The sequence below is a fragment of the Lissotriton helveticus genome, chromosome 7 (assembly GCF_964261635.1).
Source record: "Lissotriton helveticus chromosome 7, aLisHel1.1, whole genome shotgun sequence".
Taxonomy (NCBI): domain Eukaryota; kingdom Metazoa; phylum Chordata; class Amphibia; order Caudata; family Salamandridae; genus Lissotriton; species Lissotriton helveticus.
In genome coordinates, this window is record NC_136068.1 from 1,675,867,979 (window position 1) to 1,675,893,205 (window position 25,227).

Here is a 25,227-nt window from a genome sequence, read left to right on the forward strand (position 1 = left end):
AAAAAGGGAAAATCAGAATGTAAAACCCTAGAGCGCAGATGGGGAAAAAATGATTCCCTAGATGAGAAAAAAGAATACAAAAATAAGTTAAAAAGCTATCAGACCCTTTGCGATAAAGCACGAGCAGATCTTGTTTGCTCCACTATATCGGATGCCTTAAATCGCTCCCAAACTTTATTTAAACTGGTGAAAGAACTCTCAGGGTCAAAAACCATAGCTATGCCCCCCAAACTAAATAAAGCACAATGCGAAGCCTTGGCGTCCTACTTCATACAGAAGGTGGACAAAATCCATCAGAGAATTGTGGCAGGCAAGAATAGTGAGGTCCCTTCGGTTAGCACGCCTAAAGGCCCTACTACAAATGTGGGTAGATCTGATATGGATGTGCCTCAAACCCAGGTAAACATCTTAGATAGATGGCTTCCACTGGATACGGAGACTCTAATTAAACTACTCAGTTTCATCAAATCAGGGTCACCAAAAGATCCTTTACCTTGTAAAATACTTAGAAAGCTCACCTCCCAGTCACTTGACATGGTCACAAATCTACTTAATACCTCCTTACAAGAAAATACTGTACCCCATGAGTGGAAACATGCCATGATCCATCCTTTACTGAAGAAGGAAGGAACGGATCCAAATCCGCCCTCTAATTTTTGACCCATCTCCCTGCTACCCATCTTTGCCAAGATTTCAGAAAAACATGTGAACCACAATCTAACAGAATTTGTCACCACCCAAGATTTATTACCCCCTCGACAATCCGGGTTCAGAGCGGGTTTCTCGACGGAAACCACGCTACTTGGAGTCCGGAAAACATCCGGGGCCTTTTGGACAAAAGAGAGACAGTGGCTCTTGTATTATTGGATCTGAGCGCGGCCTTTGATTCTGTATCTCACACTGTTTTAATCACCGCACTTTGCTCCCTTGGTATTCGTGGGTCAGCTTTGGAGTGGCTCACCTCCTTCTTAACGGGAAGGACATTTCAGGTCTTTTCCCAAACAGCATGTTCTGACACTCATGTTTTTGAACATGGTGTGCCACAGGGCTCTATTTTAAGCCTTCTAATATTTAACTTGTATGTGATCTCTTTCCCTAAGGTCGTAGAAGAAGCGGGTCTAGTAATGTATTCCTATGCGGATGATTCCCAACTTATCTACGCCCTTACATCTGAGAATATGGATGCCCAGTCCACCCTTAAAAGTGGATTACAGAAAATAGCGGGCTGGATGCAGGACAATTTTCTCCAACTAAATGGGGATAAAACGGAAGTCGTCATCTTAGGTCAAAACAAAAACCTGGGGGCCCGCACCATTGCCCAACTGAGATGGGTAGACTTCCGGTTCCAGTACCTCAAGCACGGAATTTAGGGGTCATCATAGATGACTCGCTTAAGATGCACAAACAGGCTAAAAAAACAGCTGCCACATGCTTCGCCATTTTAAAATGGCTGAAAAAGATATGCTGGATGCTACCTGAGCAAACAAAGAAAACCGTGGTCAACGCCCTGATCACGTCACGGATAGACTATGGGAATGTCCTATATCTAGGTTCAAATAAAGCAACTATCCGCAAACTTCAGGTAGTTCAAAATTCAGCGGCCAGGCTACTATGCAGCATCCCAAGGCATACCCCCACCACTCAATATCTTCGGGACCTTCACTGGTTGAAGGTTGAAAACCGAATCAGATTCAAGGCTTTATGCTTTATGCATAAAATTAATGCCACTAAAGCCCCGAAATATCTTCTGTCCCTTGTATCCCCCTATCATCCATCTCGCCCCCTGCGCTCCTCCACACAAAAAAATGTCGCTATTCCTAAAATTAAGCTGTCCCGTATGGGTGGCAAGTCTTTTTGCTAACAAGGTCCCATGCTGTGGAATTCAATGCCTGTTTCAGTACGCCTGGAAGACAATTATTGTAGATTCCGCAAAAACCTAAAAACTTGGTTATTTAACATCTAGACCCGTCCACTATATATCATCTCACTTCAGGTATCTTTACATATTCGAGCCGGGAACCCCTTTATGGGTAGCTGTCACACATTATAAATGCAATAATAATAATAATAATAATAATAAACCAGGAACTGTTGGCAGCCATTTTGTGCCTTGGTAGAAGCGAGGGTGAAGAAGTCTGTGAAATATGTTGGCAAAACGTGAACAGGGTCAGGTTAGACACACCCTGATCCCCTAGGCCTGCTCAGGGGGTGACATAGGGACACGTAGGGCAAAAAAAGGAAGAAAAATGTTTTCCCAAAAAAGTCTCAATATGCGAGTAGGATCCGCGCATTTGGTCGCTGAAAAAAAATGAAGCATGTATTTTTGAGATATATATCAAGCTTATGTGTATAGATGTTGGATGGTTCTAGAAAGAGCCCTTGTGTTTATTGAGAGATTTTAGTAATTACAAGTAAGTACCAATCCAGAGTCTAAAGTTCATGAGGAAGACTCGGTTTCCTTCATCTGTAAAATGTATTCTATCTCTTTATTAGATGCCATGCATATTGAAACGCAGATTGTTGTGGTATATTGACAATATTCTATAGTTGCGTAGAAAAGTAATGTGATCCCTAGTGTACCCCCCTTGCCGAGTTCCATCAGAAAGCTCAGAAACGATTCATCAGATGCAAGGGTATGGGTTCTCTAATAATAGGGGTGCAAACATCCCCATAAACCTTCAAGACATCGGAATAACAGTAGGGAGAAAACTAGGAAATAGAGAAATTAACATTTTAGCACCTGAAGCCCGAAGGCCTACTAGTCCCAATGTGGAGGATGAGGTAGCAAAGAGAAGCTGGGTTGCAGGTACCCTGAATGGGTCAACAATATCTACCACAAAGCTTAAAGTGCGTGGGTAGCTAATTGGGAAACATCCTATCCCGGAATGTGGCGGGGGTAGGAAAAGCGAGTTGGAAGCTTAAATCACTATTAGAATTTGACCCCAAAATAATTTGCCTCCAGGAAACTTGGATGGGGACGAGTTTCAGAATGTTTATGTGTACTGTTGTACAGCAAAAAAAAAAAGGGCACGCAAGTGGAGGTTTAGCTACTTTACTTAGCTGTGACATAAGATGGGATCCTGTGATCTATAAGTACCCCTCAAAATGCTGTATCGGAGTAAAGTTGAGGATTGGTGAAGATAACCTGGGGCTAGCAATTTCTCTTTTACTGATAAACATGTATATTCCCCCAGGGAGAGCGTCTAACGTATTGGTCGACTATATCTGTACTTTTGTGCAAAGGTTAAGTAATAATGTAGAATGCGCACGAATAATGATGGTGGGTGATTTTATTGCTAAATTAACCAATAGTGTAGTTATGTCTTATTCTAACCCAGAACTGGAGGAGGTATGGGCTATCTCAGATTCCGTACTGCCAGTCTATCTAGGGTCAGATAAACGAGGCCTGTTACTTTTGCTAAATTTTAGTAGCTGAGACCTAGTAACGTTAAACTGTAGATTCCTGGAGGACTCCCCTGCTGCTTATACCTTCCGGGGTGTATATGGTCACTCCTTAATTGATTATATGGCAGTCTCTCTTCAAATATTTAATGTTTGCACACAATTTAAGGTATCTGCAACAAATATGTGTGACCATAGTATGTTAGCTGTGAAAATGGACATTGAAATTGAGAAGCCTGAACTTTGGAATCAGAGGGAGGAAAAGGTCTCTTGTAATCATAATAATGGATGTACTTGCTGGTCAAGTAATTTGCTTCTAAATTGTAAGAGGGTCTATGAAAATACCGCCTTTATTCCCAACCAAGAAACACCAGTTCAGGGGTTCGAGAGAGTCTTGGCTGCAATTAGAACTTTTAGAAGTAATAAGCAAGTTAGTACTTTCACTCCATTAGTAATAATACCATGGGAAATTAAAAAACTGAATCGGGAAATTAATGGTTTAATTAGAGACCAATTTAGGGTGCCCGCGATACAAAGACAGAGAGAAATAAGTAGACTGAAACAGGTATGGAAAAGGAAAATAACATCGGATTGTAGAAGGGCTAAAGACATAAAATGGGTTAGACTTCGAGAGGTGGCTCTTTCTGGGGACGCTAGGAAGTATTGGGCACTGATAGCAACATTCTGTGATGGGATAGAGAAGTCAAAACCTATTTTAATCCCAGAAGCAGAATGGTCCATATACATTTCCAAGCGTTATGCTTTAAATCTCGCAGTTGGACAGAACCAAGAGGTTAGCCTTACCCTAACTGCGGGGAGCGACTATGGTGCACCTTCTGGAAAGGAGATTGAGGGTTATGTTAAAGGGGCAAGATATTGCAGCACAATGGGCCCAGATGATGTACCAGTAGCCATAATAAAACAGGATTATAAAGATTGGGCAAAACTTCTGCATCCGTTCTTCATCCATTGTTATATCCGTAGTGATATTCCACAATCCTGGAAGGGAAGTATACTAGTTCCGCTATATAAAAAGGGTCTAAAAAATTCCCCTGCCAGTTTTAGACAGATTTTGCTCCTGGATGCAACCGGGAAACTGTTTGCAAAGAGTATTCTCACTCATCTTCCAGAGTGGCATTTGGGAATAATGTTATCTCTTTGGAACAAACAGGATTTCCTAAGAATAGTGGCACACTGGATAATATCACCATTTTGCAAACGTTAACTGAAAAATATCCAGTAAGTTGGGGTGTGCCGTTATATTCGGCGTTTATTGATTTCTCCCCAACATTCGATAGGGTAGATCGGGGAAAGCTGTGGAGGAAATTGGTCACTATGGGGATACCAGGGAATCTTTTATGAATAATATTTGCTCTCCACTCTTCCACTTGGACTCAGGTCTTATTGGGGGAAACACAAGGCCTTTCGAGGAAAATACTTGTTTCCATCTATATTAATGATTTGCCAAGAAGAGTGGGGCTTAGTGAAAGGGATCCCCCTAAATTAGGAAACTTAGAGCTGAGCTTTCTGCTATATGCAGATGATGCCAAAATAATAGATTTAACCCCAATCGGACTGCAAAGACGACTTGCTGAGCTAAGTAGGTACACAGAAGAGTATTATCTAAAAATAAATATTTTAAAGAGTAAAGTCATGGGGCCTCTTCGATGAGAAGTGACGCATCGCTGCATGAAAGCAGCGATGACTCACTTTTCAGTGCGCCATTCTTACAGCATGATTGATGTATCATATTTACTGTGTGACGCATCATGTCGCAAGGAGTTACAGATACATCAGTATTTCTGACATATCTGTATGGCGCAAAAGTGACGCATTGCTGGAGTGTGTCACAAAAGTGACGCAACTCCAGCAATGTTCCTTTCACATGGGGCAAGACCCGTGTGAAAGGCCCTGCGTTACCCTTATGCCTGCCATGAGGCAGGCGTAAGGTATTGACGCATTGGCTTCCTAGAAATGGCGCAGCAAAATCTCATAGGTTTCGCTGCACCACTCCTATGACCCTTTCTTGCGGGAGTACACCCACCCTGCATACATTATACCTGGCGCAGGTGTAATGTAGTACAGGGGTTTTTACAAAGTGATGCATCTACCTAGATGCGTCACTTCGTAAATATGGTGCAACATTGCACATTTATAACGCCACTGGTGCATCACAAAAAGTGGTGCACCGGTGGCGAAAAAGTTACGCAGGGGCTCATAAATGAGCCCCTCGATTTTTAATTACCAAGGATGTAAGGTCAGAAAAAATTTGAATTGGTTCTTGGGAAAAGAGAAATTGGAAGTAGTAAAATTTGATCCATATTTAGGAAAAATATTTACAAATAGGTGCTTAGCTAATAGACATATGGACCATTGCAAAGGCAAAGCAATTTCACAAGCCTTTGTAATTAACCGTCTGTACACACACTGTGGGAAAATACATTTCTCACACATTATTTCGGTCTATAAAATAAAGATCCCTCCCACCCTGAGCTACGCCAGTGAAACCATAGATTCACAAGCGTGGGACAAATTTGAGAAAGTGGAAGGGCAAATCTGGCGCCAAATATGCAATTCGTATCACGCTGCACCAATTGCAGCGCTTAGGCTCGAATTTGGTCTTCTTTCCACTTATGTGCTATCAATGGCCATGTGCTTAAGATGGTGTAATGCACGGTTAAATAGCTCTGAGAACCTGCTTCAGGCAGCACTGTACAGAGAAATATTTCTAAATATAAAAAAAAAGGGCTATTTTAGGAATAATTTAAAAGCATTAATAATGTTTGGTTTAGATCAGGATGGGGTAGTGGTTCTTTGCAAAAGGGCTTTGAAAACTATAATTAAGAAAACAATCTACGGGGTTTCTCATGAAAGAGATATTAAAATGTGCTCAGAGAACTAAAACATTGTTGTATTTTGGGAAGGAGTAATGTAAAAAAATGCCAACCTTGTATATTATAGAATCACAACATGTAGTGCGCAGGGTTATTCTGCTACTGAGATTGAACTTACTCACCCTAAGAATTGTAGCCTGAGCTTGGGAGTTTATTCCTAGACACGAAAGGTATTGTCATGTATACAAGATCTGAATCATGTTTTATTTGTTTGTCCCTCCTTACAATAAATATGTTGTAGATATGTAAGGAATTGTTTTTTAAAGTATTATATCACCACAGCAGAATAGGCCTGAAATTGTCTGCTGTCCCCCCAGCAGAACTCATGTGTTTTAAATGTTTAACTTTTGTAAACAATTTTTAAATATATATTATGTAGTGTCGTAAGGATCTTCTTAATATGTATGCACTGAGCACTCGAACTTTCTTGACCTTCCGGTCTTCATGGCCGATTACCATGTTTACAATCAAGCATGTGCACTCTTACAAACTTTTTCTGCTGCTAGTTACTCATCTCTAGGATCTCAAGCACTTTACAAAATTTGTTTTGTTGCTAAACTATTGTGTATTTCATGTATTTTGCAGTTTCTGGACCCTTCTGGACCCTTCGGTCTTTAAGGCTGAAATCAAGCATGGGCACTATTACACATTTTTCCTCTTCTAGTTACTTATCATCTACGATCTAAAGCATCTTACTAAATCCTTGTTTTGATGCTAAATTTTTGTGTACTTCATGCTAAAAAAGGCGAGTCTGCAGTATTGAACTACTTTGCACTATCATTATGCTGCTGGTTATACAGTACTGTTTAGTGAAAAGACAAATGATCTTTTATTACATCATTATTTTGTTCATCATCTAGTACTGTATAGCGAATTTGAAATCTTTGCACTTTATTATAAGCCCGTATAAGTCAGTAAGAATTCATGTATGAAAATCTGAATACTCAAGGTTCACCTCTTATGGCACTTGAAAATCTCAAGAACGGCTAATTTTTGGGAAATTTAATGTGTTTTTAAGATGAGTTTTTATGTGGAATTCTTTGGAATTCCAAATCATAATCAATAACAAATTGAATTGAATTGAATTGAAGTATCCAGTCACTTTCCATGTACTTGTACAATGACTCATGATTTAACACATGCAGTGCTGCAATCAAATGTGAACTATCCATGCAGCCCTCTAAACACCTCCACAATACTGATTCTCTCTTCCAAATACCCAGGGAATACCCATGCAGGGCAGCAATCACCCTGTCACTCTCCGTGCAGTCCTGCAAAAATCCAGCCAGTACCATGTCCTTATCTAATCACTACACCAAAACCCAATCACTTATAAATTCAGCTTGCTGTCAACTTGCAGCACTCTAAGTATCCAGTCACTATCCATGTACTTGTACGATGACTCAGGCATTAACACATGCAGTGCTACAATCAAATGTGCACTATCTATGCAGTCCTCTAATTACCTCCACACTACTGATTCATTCCTCCAGTTACGCAGGTAGTACCCATGCAGTCCAGCAATCACACTATCACTCTCTGTCCCTTCCTCCAATCATCCAGCCATTACTATGTCCTTATCTAATCACTGTGCCACAACCTAAGCACTTAAAAATTCACCCTTCTGTCAAGGTCAAAACACGCTGGCATCATTTTTAGCGGACCAGAGTTGAAAAAACAACAAGGGACACTGTTTGACTCAGCGGGTAGAGCCAGACTTTTTGGGCTCACTCTAATAAGTCCTATAAAAATCGTTGACCTCTAATAGGACCCCAAATATAGAAAGTGCCTAGAAGGAAGAAGTTTGGTTCAGGCAGGAAAACAGTAGGATTCTAAAGAAACTTGGGGAACACATTTAGATTTTGGCGATTCCCGAGACATGAGTGCAGTAACACCAGGATCGAATTAGAACTTAATATAGCATATGTGAAAATCAAACGTTCGTATCATTCTTTCTGTATATGCATTATTTTTTCTGTGTATGTATTTTGACTTTGAACACATTTGTCAATAACGGTCTTTTTTGTTTAGTAAAGTTTATGTTTTGTATAAGTGTTGTGCATAATCGTGACATGAAACACTGCTGGTGGGCAAGCTCCTGGCTAATTCCACGAGGAAGAGACAGGAGTCCGCCTCAATAGCTAAAATTAAGGATCCCACGAGTCACCAAGAATTAGTGAATAAGGATCTGATTCAAAAGGCTTTTTTCGAGCATTTTGGTCGTATTTATACCACCGAATATCCGGTGAGGGAGGATCAAATAGTGGAGTATTTCTCTAACATAGAAATCCCGAAGATCTCGGCCAATCGGGCTTTTGAACTTGGGATTGAAATTAGTATAGGGGAAATAGTAGACTCTATAAAAGTTACAGCAGGGGCGAAAGCCTGCGGGCAGGACGGATTTCCAATCGAGTTTTTTAAAACCTTTACAAAGGAATTATCGACACCTCTTAAGAATTTATTTAAACATATTAAACAAGGTGGATTGGTACCTGGATCCTTTAAGGAAGCAACTATAGTATCATTTGTTAAAAAAGATAAGAATCCAGAAGATATTAATTCCTATCGGCCTATTAGCATTTTAAATTCATATTATAAGATCTTCATGAAAATCTGGGCTCGTCGCTTTGTATATGCTGCACAAGAAGTTATACATCTCGACCAATCTGGATTTATAGCTTGCCGCTCAATGGCCTCAAATACTGAATTTTTTATTCAGGCTCTGGATTTTTTCAACATTAATTCAACCCCTGCCTGCATCTTAATGGACAATGCGGAAAAAACATTCGACCTAGCAAACTGGTCAACCTTGTTTTATTCTCTGGGCCAGTTTGGGTTTCCAGAACATGTGATTAAGATGCTTCAAAATATCTATCAGGATGCTTCAGCGAAGGTTATAATAAACTCGAACAACGCCGGTTCCATCAAAGTCAATCGCGGGACCAGGCTGGGCTGCCCGTTATCTCCCCTGCTTTTTACTTTTTTTATTGAACCCTTGGTGATCAAAATTAGAAACAATCCTTCTATTCCCCCCCTATCCATGTGATGGCGAAGCTCAAGCTCTTCGCAGAGGATATTATCCTATATTTAAGGCCGAACAAAGAGAATTTAGACTGTATTTTGAGGGAATTTAAGGCCTATGAACAAATAGGAGGTTACAAAATAAATCCAAAGAAAACTGAAGTTCTCGCGCTAAATACTAAACTCAGCCTCTTTCCATCTTGCCTACGCGCTCAGGCTGCCAGCCGAGACCCGATAAGATACCTAGGTATTTATGTGACCTGCTAATATAATCAGTTGTATTCTCTCAACTATGGGAGAATGATTAATAAAATTAAGAATCTGTTCGCTCAATGGCTTTTACTTGCCCTCACTCTGATTGGCAGGGTATCCTTGATAAAGATGTCGATCCTTCCCCTACTAATATTCTTGTTTTGTAATGTTCCTATTAAATTGAATTGTATTTTTTTCAGAGACATCGAAACTTTGTTTAGAAGATTTGTTTGGGGTGGGAAAGCACCAAGGGTGAAGCTGTCCGTAATTCAACTTCCAACTGAACAGGGGGGACTGGCTCTGCCACATGTTAAAACGTATTATGATGCGGTCTTTATTGATATAATGGCAGGCCTGATGGGTGCAAAAAAACATTTGTGATTGCTTCTTCTTAGAGAAAATGCTACAGGAGGCTGAATCCCAAGTCCATGTATTTTTAAAAACTGCAAAGCTCCCAAAAAGGACACGATATAAGACTCTGAAAGACTACTTATTCAGAGTGCAGTCCTTTTTTAAGAAAAACCTTGGCTCCTCTGCCTCTAAGTTTTTGAGCTTACGAGAGTGTACTTGTTTAGGCCTGCAAATCAGAAATAGCCATATAATAAATTGGGAGGATTTGGGATTTAGGGAGTTAAGGCATTTTATCATCCATAATAGCATTATCACATGGCAAGAAGTATTGGCTAGAGTATGTAATTCTGACAGACCCATGTTTCTTGAATATTTACAAATTGTTCATTTTCTAAGGAAAGATATAGGTGGCTTACTAGATTCAATGAACGAGATGGCAACACTGTCTAAAATCAGCAGAATAGGAAACTGGTACAAGAAGCTTCACTGCGAGGGGCAAGCCGCAATGATAGATTGTCATCTAGTCAAAATAGACACCATAGCACAATGTAATTTTACACATAAAGACTGGGAAACTTTAAGTGTGTTGGGCTATAAATCGTTGCGTGCTGCCAATATTAAGAGAATGGCTTTCTTGTCCCGCTGGTTGGCGTATTGGACTCCGGAGGCACTTGGGAAAAGGTTCCCTGAGGTAGTGAATAAGTGCTTCAGATGCCAAGCTGAGAGCCATGGTGGTTGGCTTCATATTGTTTTCACTTGTCCCCAGCTTACATCTTTTTGGGAAGCCATTTTCGCAGATTTAGAGGTGGCTCTGGGTGGTAAAAAACTTCTTCCCACACCAGAGTTGGCCCTATTTGGACAGAGGGTTTCTTAAAAATACTGAGGAAACATTTGTATTTATTTCTTGTGTCATTGCTCGCTCCCTAATTCTCCAAAATTGGAAAACCAAGGAAGTTCCATCACATCTGAAATGGCTTAATAAAATGAGGAGGTCAAGGAGTTTTGAAAAAGCTTTTGCTATGAGGGTGGGTGCAGTCAGGAGATTTGAAAATAACTGGAAATACCTGGAGACTCTTGAGGTTACGAGGGGGTTAAACTAAATAAGCTACATATCTCAGATTAATGTTGATATTAAGTTAAAATATACGCTAGCAGTCTTAAGTTTTTGACAGGTTCAATTGATAAGCTATTAAATGCACTTTCTTTGGCGTGTTTTGCCTATTTGAAAATTTTGAATGCACTGGCACTTTTTGTCTTCGTTTGAAGTGTACTGTAATTGCATTTGCACTTTAGGATTGAACTTGCGTATTTTGCACATTGCTTTTAAATTGATAATGTATTTATACTCAATAACTTGACTGCTAACGGACTAAATTCAGCTGAAAAGCTTCCCCTCGTCTCTGTTTTTAATATGAAGAAGCTTTTTTTTCGTATTTTGTATTTCATTTTCTTTGTTTAAAATTCCATTGTTTGTATTGTACCTTACCTGTGCTCTGCTCAATAAAAAAATATTTAAAATAAAATGAAACACTGCTGAGATCACTATGTATTAGATGTAGGGTTACCTAACGTGAACAAAGCTTTGCCAAAGAAAAAGAAGTAAGAAGTACAATTACAGAGTCAATAAAAGGGACATCTGTGTTTGAAAATTTTGCGTGATTTATGGTGTCAGAGGTAAAACTGATGTTAAAGTCCAGGTACTAATACATGCACTATTAAAATCCTCTATCCGCTGATGATGTAGTCTTTCACACACGTAAACACTACTCATTCTCTCCTACAATTATCCACTTAGTACCTGTGTACTGCAGTAAATGGATTGTAATTTCAAAATAAAGCGTTTAAATGGTTTTTATATAGAACGTGTTTGTTTAGTAATAGAATAGTCTATTTTATAGATTTATTTTAATAATATTATATGTATATTTTTTTTACGTATATTCTTCATCATCATTAAAAAAAACTTACCATGACTAAAAAAACTGAAAAGAGGAAACAACAAAAGAAGGACTATTATTTGAAGAAAACACATCAGCAAGTATTAGATGAACTTCAACATGTGAGAAGATAACAAAATAATGTATTAAAAGACTTTCAAAGACTAGAAACTATTTGCAAAATGTATTAAGTAGAATATCTCAACATCAAAGAAGAATGAGAAGAAAAAAGGAGAAATTAATGGGAAATCAAGTTTTAAAAAAACAATGTATGGTAAAAGGAAAATGAAATGAAATGTACTGAAAAGAAGATTTATAAAGCGCGTGGCTACCCGGGGGCGTCTCAGCGCTGGAGAGTGTGCTAGCGGGAACGATGAGGTTAGGGGAACAGTCAGGTCTTCAAGAGTCTTAGGAAGGAGAGGAGGTTGGCTTTGCTGCGGATGGCAAGTGGCAGGGAGTTCCAGAGCTTAGGGGCAAGGTAGGAAAAGAGGCGGCCTCCTGTGCGTGCCTTCTTAATTCTGGGTGTGAAGGCTAGGTGTATAAGGTTGGACCGTAGGTTTCTGTTGGCTTTGTAAGGTCTTATCATGTCTTTCAAGATAGGAGGGCCCTTACCATGAAGGATCTTGTGAGAGGTGCACAGAGATTTAAAATGGGCTCTCTCCTGTATTGGTAGCCAATGGAGCAATCTTAAGGCAGGTTTCGCTGAGCATTGGTGTTTTGTGCCTGTCAGAAGCCTGGCTGCCGAGTTCTGAACAACCTGAAGTTTAGCAATGACGGTTTTGGGAGCGCCCAGATATTAGGCATTGCAATAGTCCAATCTGGATAGAATGAGCCCCTGGATGAGAAGTTTCCTGGAGTCAGGAGGAAGGGGAAGGATTTTGCGGGCTTTACAAAGGAGACCAAAACAGACACCTGCCATTTTTCTGGCTTGTGTTTTAAACGTGAGGTCGTGGTCGAGCCATATTTCCAGACTTTTTATGTCGTCTTTAGGAATTGGTGCTGGTCCCATGCAGGGTGACCACATAGTCTCGGGTGAATAGTTTGATTGGTTGCCTAATACCAGGCAACCAATCACTTTTCAGTTTGAGGTGGGAGTGGGTCATCCAGACAGTGATGTCTTTAAGACAAGAGCATAGGTTTTGAGGTTGCCCTCAAGGACTTGAAAAGATCTGTCCTGAAGGAAAGATTTAAGCCAGGACAGGGCCATACTGGTGACTCCCACTTCCCTGAGCCGGTGAACCAAGGTGTTGTGTTTGACGGTGTCGAAAGCTACGCTCAGATCCAGGAGGATCACGGCTACGGATCCTCCTGAGTCGAGGATCTTTCTTGCCTCTTCCACAACTGTTACCAGCACAGTTTTTGTGCTCTGGCTGGGGCGAAAGCCCGTTTGTGAGGCGTGAGTAGGTCACTGGATTCAAGAAAGGCAGAGAGGTGGCGGTAGACACATTTTTTTGCCACCTTACTGATCCCAGACAGTAGAAAAATGGGGCGGTAGTTACATAGATCAGTAGGGTCCAGGTGTTTTTTTTTTTAGAAGTGCCTTTACTATGGCCCTCTCCCAATTAAGGGGGACAATGCCCTGCGCTAAAGAGGAGTTGATCAGATTTTTGATAGGGAGATTGGTGGAGGGTGAGGCTAACTTAAGTATGTTAAGCGGAGCTGGGTCAAGTGGGGAGCCGCTTTTGATAGATTGGAGAATGGGGAGAAGAGTCTCCTCTGATATTGGGGCAAAAGATTCTAGACTAGGACCTAGGCGGGGAGGTGAGGAGGAAGGAGGTTCTGGGGATTGGGATTGCTGGGTGGAAGGAATCTAAGGATATTTAGAATTTCGTTGGTGAAAAATTCTGCCAGTTCATTACTGCGCTGACTGGAGGGGTCGAGGGGACAGGGGGGTCAGGGATCTTCAAAAGTTTTGTTACTATACAGAAGGTTTCCCTGGACGAGCTGGTGGAGGATCTGAATTTTTCTTCAAAGAAGGTGGCCTGGGTGGTTTTAAGGGCCGTTTTATAGACTGAAATCGATTGTCGGTATTCTATTTTCTTTGAGGGGGCATTTTCTTTTCTCCATGCTCCATTCTCCAAGGAGAAGGGATCAATTTGATGAAATAAGGAAACAAATGTTTTACAATAGAGTTGTCTTTCATTTGTTAAAAGAAAGATGTGTAGAAATATAAAAAAAGATCATCAATTTATAAAAAGAAGAAGTAGATTGAGAAAGCTTTTGAATTAACAAGGAAATTATTCATTTTAATTTTAAACAGAATTCGATCATTAGATAAGACAATACATTTTATGAAGGACAAACGTAAAAAGAAGAGGTGAATGGAAGCATAGTTCAAGTTCAGAACCTTTTCAAACCAATACATTATTGCATGCAGTTGATACCAGTGGGCATGCTTATGAAGTAAGAAAATGGTTGTCGAACTGAAAAAAGGAAAGATGGTTCATAGAAATGTAGACGAAGTGATAGCTGAAGAAGTTCTAGGGAAATGTAATTGGTATTGTAATAGTATTTGCAGAAAAGAACAGGAGTCTATTGATATTTTACGGAATGTCATATGACCGTATAGTGAAAAAAGTGTTAAACAAAAGACTAAGATGCTGCAAGTACTAGATCCTTGCAAAGTCAGAAAAAATACTGGTTTGCAAGATCATTTTCTGGCTGCTCCTACTAGAAAAGTCTGTCAAAGTGTTTTTCATAATTTCAGAATGTTAGCAGCACATCACTCTCAAATGCGGAAGTTAGTCAGAAGATTGTATTACGCAACAAGTCCAGCAATAATTTTAAGTGACTGGAACAGTGCTCTTTTGCAGGTTCAGGATCAGATGTAATAAAAGTTTGTGATGAAATAGAGTTGTGTTACTTTGGTCTTGAACAAGAGTATAGTCAAAGTGAGACATTAATGGAAGTAGGTGTTGAAGAAGACGTGGAACATAGTAGTACTGAGAAGTTTGAAGAAGAAATTATAAATTTTAAGCTAACTTGTTGTGAAAGACCAAAGTATGTGTGTATTTGTTGTTGACAATATACAAATCAGACTAGGAATGTTAATCTGTATTAAAAAGTGAAAAAAACCAATGATAAGTGGAAGGAATTTGCAACTTATTTGTTGGTAGAAGATTGCTTTGATTTGGGTAGTGATCAACGTATTTTTAAATATTGTTATAACAAACTAGAGGACAAAAAAATGCCAGCTAGAGCTGAACATAATAACCTAGAGTTGGTAACTATTCCTCCAGAATTGGTTGATTTAAACATGTATGAGTCTACTCTGATTCAATCTGTGCACCCGTTTCAGGCTATTGTTCATATGGAGCCTCAAACAGGTAAGTTGCCTCCCACAGATTTACAGATAGGATTAAAAGGAAAAGATCTATATTTACCGTTCAATGAAATAAAAATATTGGAGAAGAAGAAGAAATTCTTTATTTAGATATAACACAGATATCTTTAAAAGAGGATTACATAGTTCACGTTGTATACAACTTATTAAAAATAAAAACAACAAGACAGTCAATTAGCCAGGCATGATAAAAATAGGGGTCTTCCGCATCCTCAGCCTCCTAGGTCCATAAAAAAAGTTATTTTTATAAAAGATAAAAACCAGAAGAAAAAAGAAAAAAAATAAAAATAGTACAAAAGTTAAAATCTAATATACTGGGAACTTCACCCCATTTTCTTTACTCTCACTGAGTTGGATATCAAACAACTAAAAAACGACCCAATTCTCCTAGGGGTACTACTCATATTCTTTTCGTTTCATCCCCCTAGAAATTTGGGATGTATCGTAAGGGTCATTAAGTAATAAAAAAGAAAAAGGAAATAAGAGGGAGGATTTAGCAGGACCTCTTTAAGTTAAAATTACGATAAGCTTGCTGGATGAACTTTGTGAGTCTGATATTCAAGTCAGTGTTTTCAGGGTTCAGAGCCACAATGATGGCTTGCCTGCAGGTTCGGGCGCCCAACCTATTCCATTCGGGTTTTAGTTTGCACCTGCGTTGGAGGTTAAAGGCTGGGCAAAGGCAAACCACGTGTAGCAATGTTTCGGCTGTTTTACCGCACCCTCTGCAGGTTAGATCTTCCACTGTCCGTCTCCAAGGAGGTAAATCTTGCAGAAAACGCCAATCACCCATTCTAATGGCTATAAGGGTTCGTTTTAGATACAGTGGATATGTGCAGGAAAAGTAAGCGGCGGGGAGTAGCCGACTGTAAGAATTTACAAGGGCCCAAGAATGGCTGCGTTTTGAGAAGAGTGCTTTGTCTGTGATGAGTGATCTCATTCTTACACATTTTTTGATGGCGATTTTAAACGCTGTCTGACTGGGGTTAAGAGCCCATAGGTCACCTGCTGACATTTGTTGAATGTAGTCCTTAAAAAGGCGACCAAACGTTCCACCTGGATTTTTCTGGGAGATTTCCAGCCAGACTAGAGATTCTAGTGAGCCTGGGTTAGCCTGCCTCAGCTTGTGACACAAGTTTAGATATGCACCAATATTCAAAACCTCATAGTTTGGTAGCCCCATCTCCAGTCTTATCTGTGCAGCAGATGCAGAAGTTGGCAACTGGAGGACCTTTTTATAGATTTTGGTGGTATGTTGATTTAGGGCCGTATTCAATTTACCCTTGAATGACTCTATCCCGTATGATAGGGTGGGGCCGATTTTCGCTCTCAGGACTTCCAGGAGGGGCGAAAGGGTTGGACCTGAGAGGTTTTTCGAAAGCTTGGTTAAAGATACTGCAAGGGTCGTGGCTTTAACTGCAATCTCGTGACGCTGTTTTAAAAGGTTGCCCCTTGAATCCAGGTGGACACCAAGATATTTATACGATTGACCAATCGCGAGGCTTATGTTGTTGAAAGTCCACCCACCGCAGACATGTCGTTTCTTCCCAAAGGGGACTACTTGGGTTTTCTTTAGATTGACTTCTAATTGATTCGCTATTGTGTAGCGAAGCAGTGTGTCAAGGAGCCTTTGCAGCCCGACCTTGGTGAGGCTGAAAAGAACTAGGTCATCGGCATATAACAGATTGCTGAGTGCCGTGCCGCCCACCTTTGGAGGATGACTATTAGTTTCATCCAGGGTCTGTGACAGATCTGCTATAAACAGATTAAAGAGAAGGGGGGCCAGCACGCATCCCTGTTTTACACCTCTCGTTGTCATAATTTTCCGGGAGAGATGCGTGCCGGACCCTAACTTCACTCGTACCCAGGTACGAGAGTGAAGTTGAATCATGGCCTCCAGTAGTTTGTCAGGGATTCCCCACTTCCTTAGCTTTTCCCATAGGGCCGCCCTAGGAACCCTATCAAATGCTGCTTTGAAATCGACAAAGCAGCATAGCACTGTCCTGGATGTTAAGAGTGCTTTGTCGACGATGGTTGACACTGCTAGGAGATTGGTCATAGTCCCTGAGTTGGCAACAAACCCCGTTTGATTCATCGGGATCCGGTTGTGTTCCGTTGCCCAATGCTTCAGGTCCTCCAAGAGGAGGCCTGCATAGTGCTTAGCCTCAATGTCCAAAAGAGCTATGAGTCTGTAGTTGTTAGGGGCAGCGCGAGATCCTGATTTATAAATTGGATGTATTATTGCACCCCGCCATGAATCTGGGATGGTTGCGGTTCTCAGGGCGTAGTTAAAAAGGTTTGTTAGAGTTCCTGACCAAAAAGCTACATCAGATTTGAAAAGGTTCTGTGGCAGGCCATTTGGGCCCGGTGCTCCATCTGATCTTGCTTTAGTCACAACCGTCGCTACTCTGTCTTGGGACACCTGAAGATCCATATTGAGTGAGCTTGATGGCTCATTGGGTGTGTTCCGCTGGGTGCTGGCCCCGATCGCGGTCTCTCTCAACGGTCCACATCCTATGGGTCCTAGATGTTCTAGGGAACTGAAATGGTCTGTGAGGAATGATGCCCATTCAGACTCTTGGATATTTGCTGATCCGAAGCTGGTGGTGCTCGAATTGGTGTGGTTTATTAGGGCCCAGAACTTTCTTGGGTTTTTGCTCTTACTCTCCCACACCAGTTTGCACCAAAATTGATTTTCGTGGTTCTGTTTGTCTTTGAAGGTCGCCAACCTAAATGACTTTTGGGCAGCTTGATAGAGATTTAAACATTCGCTGTTCCCAGGATTTTTTGCAAGTGACCGCAGGGCCTTATTCCTGGCTTTCTTAAGTACCTTTGACTGTAATGAAAGTTTGAAATTGTGAGGCTGAGTTGTCCTTCGGGCCTGCTGTATTACTGGAAAACAGTTGGTCAGATGGGAGCACAGCGTTGTCCATATTACGATAGGGGAGATATCTTGATCGTTTCCACCTTTTATACGTTCCATGCATACCTGTAGGATAGTTGGGCTGATATCATCGCTCCACTTAAGGCGCTTAAGATTTTCCGTATATGTTCCCAGACACGCCGAGGGTGCGGGTTTGTGCTTCACTGTGTTTGTGTTAAGGGATATGACCTGGGGTCTGTGGTCACTTTCAGAACGTGGAAGGATACAGAAGCTGGTCAAATAAAAATATTGAAACTAATTGGTGTAGAGAAACAGGAACCTGAACCGGTAGTTATTCTAGGTAATGGTGTTCCTGCGAAGAGTCGGAAAATATGGAAAGAATTAGTAGAAGTCAGCAAAGTGCAAAAGGCACCATTATATCTCATAAAAAACAATGTGTATGGGGAAGAAGAAGAAATAGTTTTAGGAGGTGATAGCGAAATGTCAGGTGGCCAAATTGAAAAAGTGGACAGGTCCAAAAGAAATTTATGAACATTATGGTGTACATCCTTTACATTCCAAAGAAGTTAAAAGAAATACTATTGAATTATTCCAAATGAAGAAAGCAAAGTGGAATCCCATGAGAGTCTGGGAAAAAAAGTTTGGAAACTTGTTGTTTTGCACACTTCTTCATCACTGGAAAAGGTGGACGATATGATGAATGCCCAGTACAGATTCCTGCATCTGAACACGAACAACCAGATTGTATGCAGAAAATCCAAGATTTCAACAATGTATCCCATATATATTTCATCTCATCTTTTGTTTGAAAGTGATTTGTCTGGACTTTCATATGCAGTCAACAACATATTAAATACAGGAGCTCATTTTCAAAAATGTTCTGCAAAGGAACTCATGGACAAATTAGAGAGATAATCATTTAGAATCTCAATTGATTAATTTGATGGCGTGTCAGAGTGGTACATAATGAAGATTGGTAGTGTTGTCATGGAGAACTTAAATCCATGTTAAGGAACTTAGGAACACATACGTGGTTTGTTACACTCAGCTGTGCTGAATATGCATGGGATGATTTACTTGAATTTCTTCGAGACGCAAATGCAAATTTTAAAAACATTGAATTCAAGACACCTGGAGAACTGTGTTCCTTGGATCCTGTAAATGTATGCAGATATTTTAATCATAGGCTTCAAGCTATGATGTATTTTATCTGCAATAAAAACAATCCTCCTCTTGGAGAAGTTATTGATTTTTTGGGGAGAAAGGAGTATCAAGCTAGAGGTGCCCCTCATATGCATATTCTTTTATGGATCAAGGATGCACCCAAATTTGGAACTGATTTGGATGAGACTGTTTTATCTTTTATTGAAGACTATGTTACATGTGCTATACCAAAAACAAGAGAAGAAAACACCTTAACCCCTTCACTGCTAGGCCTCTGCCCCCCATGTGCTAAGCCTTTTTTTGGCTGTTTGGGGGAGTTCAATCTTAGGCCCCTGTAACGTTTTGACCACATAAGATATCCACGGCCAGATTTACGTCCTTTTCTTCCAACATCTTGGGATTCGAAAGGTACCCAAGGTTTGCGAATGCCCCTGGAGTGGACCCAGATATTAGCCAAAATACAGCTACATTTTGTTTTTTTGGGGAAAAATTTAAAAAAGTGCTGCAAATGAAACCGTGAGGGGTTTTCCATACAAATGGTATCAAAAAACGGTTTGTGGGGCTGAAATGACCATTTTCCCAGATTTCAGGGAATTACAGACTTTTGTCAGTAAACAAACATTTTTCACACAGTTTTGCCATTTTTCTGGGACATAGCCTATTCTTGTTATTTTTTGTGCTTTCAACTTCCTTCCAGTTAATGGTAGACATGGGTATGAAAGCAATTATAGATCCTGGAAAGCTATACATTTTCAAAAAGTAGACAACATTCTCAATTCAGCAACGGGTCATTTGTGTAGATCCTTCAAGGTTTATTTATAGAAACTAACAGTTAAATACAGGAAAAATTGAAAATTAGTTGAAAAAAACAGACTTTTGTGTCAACATTTTCACCTGTATCTTCTTCTAATTATGAAAGCTCTTTGAAATCAATATACCATTACATCTACTAGACTTTAATGGTTGTGGGGATACATAGGACTTGTAAGGACCAGACGAACCCAGAGCCAAAAACTTAGCAGCGACTTGCAATGTTTTTTTATTATTTACCGGGTATATAGCAATTTTTCTGTGAAAATGTATACATGGAAAACTCAGTAGGAAAGACACCTATATATTTCTGAAATGGGAATAAAATATATATTTTAGAAACAGTAGATATTTACACATTTCTGAAATTGGGAATACTCATATTAGCATGAGAATTATCGATCATTTTTCAAAATTACTTCTTTTTTACACATTGTCTTTCTTTTGGAAGGCCGAAATACATCAAAAGTCAATCTGAATTACCCGAAGTCTCCCGATAAAAATGGTCCCTCACTTGTGTGGGTAGGCATAGTGCCCATGTCAGGAAACGGCTCAAAACGAAACGTGACCACACCACATTTTCACATGGGAAAATGACCCTTTTTTTGCAAAGTGCCTAGCTGTAGTTTTTTAACCCTAGCTCTGCCAGCACCTAGGTAAACCTAGCAAACCTTTGCATTTTTAAAAATTAGACACCCAGGGGAATCTAGGATTGGGTCATTTGACTGGCTACCACCAGGTTCTGTTACCCAGAATTCCGTGCAAATCTAAAAAAAGTTTAAAAAAACACATTTTCCTCACAATTCTGCGGTGGAAAGTCCAGGAATCTGCTTGGATCCACAAATTTCCATGCACCCCATTTTCCCCAAACTCTTCCGGGAAAAATGGTACCTCACTTGCATTGGTAGGCCAAGTGCCTGCGACAGGAAAGGCACAAAACGCAATGTGGACACACCACAATTTTCCCCGCGAAAATGACCCTTTTTTGACAAAGTACCTAGATGTAGTTTTTTAACCCTTGCTTTTCCGGCATCTAGGGAAAACTAGCAAACCTATACATTTTTTTAAACTAGATAACCAGGGAAATCCATGATGGCGTGACTTGACTGGCTCCCATCAGGTTCTGTTTACCAGAATCCCTTGCAAACCTAAAAAATTGTCCTCAAATTTCTGTGGTTGAAAGTTCTGGAATCCGCGTGGATCCACAAATTTCCACCCACCTTGCGTTCCCCAAAGTCTTCCAAGAAAAACAGAACCTCACTTGTGTGGGTAGGCCTTGTGCCCGCAATAGGAAACAACACAAAGCACAACGTCGACACACCACAATTTCACATTGGAAAAATTACCCTTTTTTGGCAAAGTGCCTAGCTGTAGTTTTTGAACCCTGGCTCTGCTGGTACCTAGGGAAATCTAGAAAACCTAGGGTACCCAGGATGAGGTGACTTGATTGCCTCTCACTAGGTTCTGTTACCCAGAACCCTTTGTAAACCTAAAAACTATTTTTTTTAAAAAACACATTTTCCTCACATTTCTGTGGTGGAAACTTCTGGAATCTGTGGATCCACAAATTTCCACCTACTCCCATTCCCCAAAGTCTTCCAAGAAAAACAGTACCTCACTTGTGTGGGTAGGCCTTGTACCCGCGACAGGAAATGGCGCAAAATGCGACATAGACACAGCACAAATTCACAGTGAAAAATGACCCTTGTTTGGCTAAGTGCCTACCTGTAGTTTTTGAACCCTAGTTCTGCCAGCACCTAGGGAAACCTATCAAACCTATACATTTTTTAAAACTAGACACCCAGGGAAATCCAGTATGGGATAACCTGTCTGTCTCTCACCATGTTCTGTTACCCAGAATCCCTTGCAAACCTAAAAAAAGTTAAAAAAACACATTTTCCTCTCATTTCTGTGGTAGAAAGTTCTGGAATCTGCGTGGGCTCACCAATTTCCACCCACCCCCCATTTCCCAGTCTTGAAAGAAAAGCAGTACCTCACTTGTGTGGGTAGGCCTAGTGCCCGTGACATAAATCGCAACATGGACACACCACAATTTCATTGTGAAAAATGACTTTTTTGGCAAAGTGTCTAGCTGTAGTTTTTTAACCCTAGCTCTCCAGGAACATAGGTAAACCTAGCAAACCTATATATTTTTGAAAACTAGACACACAGGAGAATCCACAATGGAGTGACTTGACTGCCTTCAACCAGGTTCTGGTGCCCAGAATCCCTTGCAAACCTAATAAATTGTCCCAAAAAAAATTGTCCTCAAATTTCTGAGGTGAATATTTCTGGAATCTGCATGGATCCACAAATTTTCACCCACCCCGCATTCCCGAAAGTCTTCTGAGAAAACCCGTACCATAACTTATGTGGATAGGCCTAGTGTCCATGACAGGATATGGCGCAAAACGCAACCTATACATTTCTGAAAGGCAGATACCCAGGGGAATCCAGGATGAAATGACTTGTCTGCCTCACACCAGGTTCTGTTACACAGAATCCCTTGCAAACCTAAAAAAAGTAAAATAAAAACACATTTTCCTCACATTTCTGTGATGGAAATTCTGGAATCTGTGTGGATCCACAAATCTCTAACCACCCTGCATTCCCCAAAATCTTCTGAGAAAAAAGTTACCTCAATTGTGTGGGTAGGCCTAGTGCCTACGACAGGAAACGGCACAAAATGCAACATGGACACACCACAATTTCACAGTGAAAAATGACTCTTTTCTGACAAAGTACCTAGCTGTCGTTTTTTAACCCTTGCACTGCCGGCATCTAGGGAAACCTAGCAAACCTATACCTTTTTAAAAACTAGATAGCCAAGGAATCCATGATGGGGTGACTTGACTGCCTCACATCAGGTTCTGTTAACCAGAATCCCTTGCAAACCTAAAGAATTGTCAACGAAAAGACATTTTCCTCACAATTCTGTGGTTGAAAGTTCTGGAATCCACGTGGATCCACAAATTTCCACCCACCTTACGTGCCCCAAAGTCTTCCAAGAAAAACAGTACCTCACTTGTGTGGGTAGGCCTAGTGCCCGCAATAGGAAACAACACAAAACGCAACGTCGACACATCACAATTTCACATTGGAAAATGACCCTTTTTTGGCAAAGTGCCTAGCTGTAGTTTTTGAACCCTCGTTCTGCGAGCACCTAGGAAAATCTAGCAAACTGAGGGAACCCAGGATGAGGTGACTTGACTGCCTCTCACCAGGTTCTGTTACCCAGAATCCTTTGTAAACCTAAAAAAATTGTAAAAAGAAAAACACATTTTCCTCACATTTCCGTGGTCCACAAACTTCCACCTACCCTCATTCCCCAAAGTCTTCCAAGAAAAACAGTACCTCACTTGTGTGGGTAGGTCTAGTGCCCGTGACAGGAAACGGCGCAAAATGCAACATAGACACAGCACAATTTCACAGTGAAAAATGACCCTTGTTTGGCTAAGTGCCTAGCTGAGGTTTTTTAACCCTAGTTCTGCCGGCACCTAGGGAAACCTATCAAACCTATATTTTTTTTAAAACAAGACACCCAGGGGAATCCAGGATGGAGTGACTTGACTGCCTCTCACCATGTTCTGTTACACAGAATCCCTTACAAACCTAAAAAATTGTCTAAAAAACATATTTTCCTTACATTTCTTTGGTGAAATGTTCTGGAATCTGTGTGGATCCTCAAATTTCCACTCACCCCTTATTTCCCAAAGTCTTCTGAGAAAAATTGTACCTCACTTGCGTGGGTGCATGACGGACCCATGACAGGCAAGGGCCCAAAACCTATTGAGACTACATCAAAATTACCTATCACAAAACAGAAAGAAAGGTTGTAATGTTTGCACGGGCATGCCTATTTTGGGCAGCCCCCACCCAACTTCATATATGCCCAAAACAATCCCTGGGTCTAGTGGGCTTTTTGCTCCCCCGGGGGGGGCAGATTGAGGGCTACTGCCCCATCTGCCCCTTCTGCCTCCCAGGGGGGCAGAAAGGCTGTAATGATTGTGGGGGTTGGGGACATGGGCATGCCCATTTTGGGCAGCTCCCACCCTTATTTTTATATGCTAAAAAAAATCCCTGGTGTCTAGTGGGCTTCCCCCCCACCCCCCAAGGGGCAGATTGGGGGCTTTGTGCTCCCCAGGGGGGTAGAAAGGTATTATGCCCCCACCCTTATTTCATATCCTAAAAAAATCCCTGGTGTCTAGTGGGCTTTTCGCCCCCCGGAGGGCAGATTGGGGGCTACTGCCCCATTTGCCCTCCGGGGGGGGGGGCAAAAAGACTAAATTGTGCTAATTTTAATTGGGGGGAGCAAAGGCCCTTGCCCAAGGGGCTGCTCCCCCCTCCCTGGTGTCCTAGTGGGTAGATCCCTGCTTGGAGGTCGCCCTCCTGGGGCAATCCTTAAGCAGGGATCCACTGGGGAGATTCTCCCCTTTCCAAGGATACCTCACCCATCTTTCTACATGCTCAGGGGGCTGAGATAGCACCCGGAGCACGCAGAAAGTGCAACTGAAATGAGCCTAAAAGTTTATTTCAGTTTTGATTTTAAACAGGGGGGGGGGCTTGGGAGCTGGGGAAGCTCTTCCTCAGCTCCCTAGGCTCTTTAACTGAAAAGGGAATACCTCTGGTGCCCGCACTAGAGGGATTTCCGGGGCGTGTGCTCATGATGGCCTGGAGCCGTCATGAGCACATGCCGACTGTGTCTCATGACGGCTCCAGGCTATCATGATCACCGAAGGGGTTAAGGCAACAAGATTTATGGTTTCAAACTCATCAATGTGGCAAATACTGTTGACAGAAATAGAAGTCAAAGGAAAACTTTTACACCAAATGTCGTTTTGGTTTTCCACATCCAGGAATATCCAAAGGAAGAGTAAACAGTTTCATGTCAGCAGTGAGACATACCATCACTAGAAAATCTCTCAAACATACTTACAATTTAAAATGAAGTGAACAATCAAAGTATATTAATGATTATAATACAGTTATTTTGTCGATGTGGAATGCTAATATGGATATCCAGGATGTTACGGATAATTCCATTGCTGTTGCTCAGTATGTAACGTCATACATAACAAAATCAGAAAAGACGGAGTAGAAAGAAATGTTGGAAGACATTTTCCATGAGAAGAGTCTTAGTAAGAAATTGTACAGCTTTTGTTTGAAGATGCT